Genomic DNA, 6937 nt, shown 5'->3' on the forward strand with positions numbered 1-6937 from the left:
TTGTCTCATACCCAGAATTTGCCTTAATGAACTTCTCTTGATAACTCCTTTATATGAACTCTGTTTTTATATCTGCTTACATGAACCATAATTGTTATCGCGAAGTTTAACCAAACATGTGGCTTTATGAATTGTAATGTAGTGTTTAGCAAACTCTGTGCTCTTTAGTATCGCCTAGGTTCCCTGTTGAATCCTAATACACTTGTTTTTCTGTATTGTGCCTGGTTGACTGGTTTAAGTTCTAAAATCTATCTGCTCTACTTGACCTTAAGTTGGCAATACCTTCTACCATGATATTTTTGAACTTGGGAACCTCTGTGTTACACTCAGCACAATTAAGATTCTTATTAGCTGCTATAGACTATGCCTACTTGCTTGTTTACTTGCCATTCTTTGACTATGATCTTGTTAGACCTTCATGCCTTAAGTTCCTAGTTTTGAGTCTCTTTTAGGCTAATTCATGCTTTACTATAATCTTGTTGTTCTGAAAACTAAGCATGTATGCTTACTATGTTGACCTAAGTGATATGCCTCCTCAACTCTGCTAATGTTGCACATGATATACCCTTTCGCTTGTTATGAACTTATATTGTCAATCTTTATGCTAAAATGACTCTATTAAGGCTGTTCTTTTCTGATCCATTAGCTTTCATAATTAGATCCCCTGCTTGAAATTGCCTTGAGCTGTTTTTGACCATATTAATGTTTGAAACTTCTTTAGAAGTAGTCTGTTATCCTGTGATAATCAATCATGTCCTTCGTTTGGGCTTGGTGTCTGTTCTATGTGATGTTGGGCTTGGTTGTTGGATTCAGACTTACTGCTGGTCTTATGAGCTAGGTTTTGAGTCTACTGGAGTTGTCGAAGGCCTAGGAAAAGCACTGGATTATATGTACTGGCCTATCATTGGTCCTATAGTTGTCTTCTTCTACAACTATTCATATTTAATTTGTATTATTTCATTCGAGCTGTAATAACTTGTAATAACAAATGATGGGGAAGTTAATGAAAGGGGTTGAGGTATTCTAATGCTTGCACAAAAGGGTAGAAAACATGCCTATAGGGTCTATGTATTCTATTTGATATTTCGTTTAGCATGCCTTATATGTTATTTAGTTAGTGTGTTATACGCTAATAGAAAGCATGCCTATAGAAAATCACACACTTCACTTAACTTGTCTAATACTTGTACACCACTCAAAGCATGTTAGTTTAAGCATTTGTTGTACTTGTTTCTCATTGTGCACGTTTAGACAGCATGCCTATAGGATGCAATAGAATGTGCTTGGCTAGTCTATATACCATGTCTATAAGAATCCAACTAATCAATCAATCAGTCGCCTTTATTGCTTTTAGTATACTGCTCATTTAGATATCATGACTATACGACCTTAATCAATCAATCGACTACTTCCGTAACTTTCACCACACTGCCCCGCTTTAGATGACATGCCTCTAGGGATAAAGCATTATAAAATCAATTTCAATTGTCAATTTTTAGAAATCCTGCCTATAAGATATTGTCACCTGCCTAAGAAACATGTTTATAAAATCAGTGTCGTAAACCCTGAGTTTTCGTATAGCCTTACTGCCTCATAGCACTAACAATGTAGATGTCATGCCTATAGGTTTGTAATACCTTCAATCTGCAAATTCGTTAGTTTAAAGCTGCAATGCTGCCTGTACAATGCTAGAAATCAGAATCACATAGAAACTATGCCTATAGGACTTAATGACTCTAATGTGTCTGAAATTGTCTACTGCCTAGCTGCCTTCATGTATTTTTTGTTTGTGTGGAGGTCAACTTGAGCCTTTAATTGTACTTATGTGTAGTCCTACATGTTTTTGAATGTGCGCTAGTTTTATCATTTTGAGCTTCCTATGTAAAGTCTAGAACCACCCAAATAGAGGTCCAAAGCCTCCTGGACCATAGGTATGGGACGGGTAGTGCATGCATAGGGTATGACTTAGAATTGAATTAGAGCACCTTTAGGTAAACAATTTTAACATAGTAATCGGGTAGCAAGAGATGATAGTCTGTGACCGCTGAATAATATGAGCAACCCCTACCTCAAAGGAGTTACAAAGTATTATTTATGTTGCACGGGGTGATCCTTTAGGCTTAAAAACTTAGGACCCCCCCCCCTATGTATTTGTTATTTACACTTAGTCATTTAACATAGATCAATGTAGTTGTATCTCTGTAGTCATTAAGATTTGTGCCGATTCTCACGTGCCCTAATAAGACTCTTCAACTTCTAAATTTCCCTTTATTTATTTGACCACCTAGTCTAATTACATGATCCACATAGTTTAAAGTTCGGTCGGGACCCACAGTTGTGGACCTCGAAGAGTGCCTAACACCTTCTCTTTGAGGTAATTTGAGCCCTTACCCGTTCTTTGGTGACAAGGATTAGTCAAACAGAGTTACTTGCAAATAAGTGCCCTAACGCACCTCAAAATCATTAGGTGGCGGCTCTTCTCTTTTAATACCTTCCTTTAAAAGAGTTGTCACATGTAGAAACACACTTTCGTGAGAAAACAGAGGGGGCGACAAGTGTCATATCAGTCTTGGGTCTGAGGTATATATGAAGTATTGAGGGGTTCCCGGAATTGTACATGACTAGGATTTGAGATTTTCATGGAATGGTGCTGGAACTTGCGGTATATCTGTATCATTACTAAATCTACATTCCAGTATCAGAGAGGTTAGAGAAACATATTCAGATTCACAGAAGATCTCTTCAGAGTGGGTATCTCGATTGCAGCATTGTTGGGTGCTCCAGAGGAAATACAGTGGTTTATGGGTTTTCGGATGACGTAGTTTCTGCTAGGGTCTTCCACAGCGAGCTTTGACTTAGGATCATTGTGTACCGATAAGTGAAAGAATTGAACTGAAGACAAGTCGAGGAGGATTAGAAGAAATGGGTTATCTTGGAGGTGTTGGCTCAGCATAGCAACAAAGGTAACTGGTCTTTTGGTGTGGTTATGCTTCACCAGCATTCTGTGGCAATACTCTTAGGTTTGACAGCTTACGTGACTTGGTTGAGTTGGTGAAGTTTAGTTTTGATGGCTTGGTGATGTGCGGACTGGCCTCGAAGAGTTCTTGATAGTGTCGACCACAGCTTGAGCTAGATGTCTGCTACCGGCATAAGGAACATGTTACGTGTTATGATTTTCGCCTGGATGGGGTCATGAGTTCTAGAAAGCATGGATGATTTCAGATGTTTATAAGAATGCTAGCATTATTTGATACCACATAAGAGGGGTGCACACTCCAGAAGGCGCACTGTGTTTCGACTTGCGGATGCCTGGCTGGTATTACGGTAATCGCCTGGTTGATCTACTGCTGATGTCCATATTTTGCTTTGTGGCATGAAAGAATTATAGAAGTACTTCTCGTGGGCTGACCGTATGTGAGGAATGTGTCAGTTATTTGAGAAGTGTAATTGTGATCGGATATAGAGATTCTAGTATTCTAGGGATTTGAAGACTAAGAGGGTTCTCGAGGCAGATTATTCCATGGTTGTGAACGGTGAAGGTATGTTAAGAGGTTGGAAACTGATGGTATGTACTATAGATATGTTATTGTGGGTTTTCGGAGGCTATCTACCTACTTCGGAAGGATCGAAATTGATTCGGAGGCTACTAGTAGGTCTAATAAGGATGTGTGCAGATTTATCTACTCAGCACAGTTATTGTGGAGGGGTATATTATCAGTTAGGGTGGATCACATTCGTGTTCTGATATGTCTCATGTGTTACTCTCCTATGTTGCGATAGGCTGTGATATGTTGGTTATCTGCACACCGATGCGGTTATGTTTGGGCTTTGTAGCAAAATTCAAGCGAGATTAATCTTAGGGTGTTGACTGGTTGATTGTGCCTTGGTTATGGTCTTCTTGTTTCTGGTATATACTGATGTCCATATCTCCTTAGATATGGTCATGCATTTCGTGTGTTTGATGTTGATATGCTTATAGTTGTTGATTGTGAGTATCATGGCTTGACGTATTTCAGGTGGACCGGTGTCGGATTGGGTCATACATCGCAACGACGTTATGCTAGGATATGATTCTTTGTGCTTATTTCATGTGTTATGTTTCCCCTTGTGTGGTGGATTGATAGCATTGCGCTTCGAGGTGGTATTTGTTGAGCTGGCGAGATGGTTTCTTCATTTCCATTCTCTTCCCATCATTGGGTATATTTGAGTTATTGTCCGTTGGTGCACGGATTGCATGGTATGTGGCTCTAAGTAGGATTTGTGTGACAGGTTGGTCGAGTATCTTGTACTGGATGAGGTGAGGTTATTGGGCCTAAAAGAGTGCCATCGGATTTGATTAAGGTATGTTTGGAAGAATTGTGTCACTAGTCGGCTTAGATTTTGGCTATGGTTCTTATCGGGCAAGAGAGATTCACAACTTGTTAATCTAATAGGTGGTTATGAGTTTTTGTATGTTTCTTTCATCATTGACAGTGTACGAAGGTTCATAACAAGGTTTTAGTTAATATGAGGTTTGTTACCGGTGTTGGATTGGTTATCGAGCAGCTATTGCGGTAGGAAGTTATTGTTATGAGTATTTGAGTTATGTGATATATCATGTAATTATGTCTTGAGATATGGTTATGGATTGATACAACTTGTTCAGAGTTATACGGTGCATAGATGTAAGAATCGGGACATATAATGAGTTACTGATGTTGGGGAATTGGGTTTTAAGGTTTATGAACTAAGGTTGAAGTAAGCATCCTCTGTTAGGTGGTAGTGTCGGGCTTATATGGATTGGGGTGACGTGGGATCACCCATGGTTATGTGTATGGTGAGGGTATATGGTGATGTGATGGCTTTGAAACGACTTTTGACACGTTCGAGGATGAACGTATGGTTAAGTGGGGGAGAATGTAACAACCCGACCAGTCATTTTGAGATTTAGCGTTCCATTCGGTGGTTTGAGACCTTGATTAGCTTTATATTATGTATTATGACTTACATGCATGGTTGTTTTTGATTTTCGAGCGGCTCGGGATTGATTTGGAAGAATGATTATCGTTTTAGAAGCTTTAAGTTGGAAGAGTTGACAAATGTTTGACTTTGAGGTAAACGGACTTGGAATCGGGATTTAATTATTCCAATAAATTTGTATGATGATTTTGGACATGTCCACAAAGTTTGGTTAAATTTTGATGAGTTTTGGATAAGTTTGGGTTGTATGCTCGTTTTTTTAAAGTTTCGACGCCATTTTTCAAGCATAAATGGTACTACATTAAGCAAATGAGCTTCGATTTCTTTTTTATTGAAGCATTAGATCCGTATCGTAATTATGGAGCCATAGCAAAAAGAATCATCGAATTTGGACATCGTATGGGGATTTTATGGTCATTTTACTATGAATTGGGTTGCTAGATTTTTCAGATTAATTATGAAATTGCCACTGAATTCGTATTTAAAATCTGCACTATTTTCAAATATTGAAACCAACATATCTCCTTCAATATATAAGGTCAAATGGGGTGATTCAAACTTGAATGGAATTTCATGAGGAGTCCATTGGAGGCATCAAAAGTGTCACGACCCAAAATCCGACTTGTCGTGATGGCACCTAACCCAACCCGCTAGGTAAGCCAATTAACCACAAACCAATTCCAATAACAATTAATAAAGCAATTAAGTAAAGAAATATTTGAATCTATTACATTCCCCAAGAACTGGTAGTACAAATCATGAGCTTCTAAGAATAGAGTTTACAAAGCGAAAATGAAATAAATACATAGTCTGTTTGAATAGTACAAAAATAAAGTTTTACAAATCTAAAGCTACCACGAACAAGAGGCAGCTACAGCCGGGACGCAGGTACATCTTCAATCAAGCTCCCATCGAACACAGCAACATCAACCGCCAACATCTGCACGCAAGGTGCAGAAGTGTAGTATGAGTACAACCGACCCCATGTACTCAATAAGTAACAAACCTAACCTCAGATTGAAAGTAGTGACAAGCTAACAGAAAGGTCGGGGCCAATACCAACATTCCACAATAGTTCATAACAACATAGTACACATAACAAAAGAGTATCTCAGAAATAAAAGGCTCAGTCTGTTCACAGTTCCAGAAAAAAATGGGCATTTCTTTTCAAGTATCTCAGTGAAAATCTAAATCTTTTACCGAAAAGGCAAAATACGAGTAAGTTTGAAAACTGTGATTTTTCCTAAAAACTCCTTTCGACAAATAGTAAGATGTTTCATTTCCAGATAGCATGAGGACGGTACTTCTCTATGCCTACATGTCAAGATAAAGGTAAAATCATAAATGTCCCCAAAACTGGGTAGCAGAAGGAAATGCACCTCTATGTATGTATCTCAAGTACGCATGTCAAATGCAATGCATCCCGATGATGAGCTCATGTACTTATGCTCTCAGGTTACTCAATCTCACTATCTCGCATTCTCTTTCACTATCACTCAGCGCTGCACAATACTCGATGCGACGTGCATCCCGATCCCTATTTATAGTCGACTGCGCTCACTGGGGTGTACAGACTCCGGAGGGGCTCCTTTCAGCCCAAGCGCTATATCGTTGCGGCGTGCAGCCCGACCCAATCATATAAGTATCCATAAAGCTCGTTGCAGCGTGCAACCCGATCCACAGAATGTAATCAATATAACACTGCAGCATGCAGCCCGATCCCATAAAGTGTAATCAATACAACATGCTGCAGTGTGCAGCCCGATCCCAAAATATCACTCTCACTCAGGCCCTCACCCTTACTCAGTCATCAATCTCTCCAGTCTCTCTCACGGGCTCACAATGTCATGAAACTAGCCCGACAATAATGATATGATGTATCAATAAATAACTGAGACTGAGATATAATATGAATGCATGAATATGAATGAGTACGAAATATCAGTGAAATCAGTGAGATGACAGTAAGAAACGACCA

The sequence above is a fragment of the Nicotiana tabacum genome, chromosome 4 (assembly GCF_000715075.1).
Source record: "Nicotiana tabacum cultivar K326 chromosome 4, ASM71507v2, whole genome shotgun sequence".
NCBI lineage: Eukaryota > Viridiplantae > Streptophyta > Magnoliopsida > Solanales > Solanaceae > Nicotiana > Nicotiana tabacum.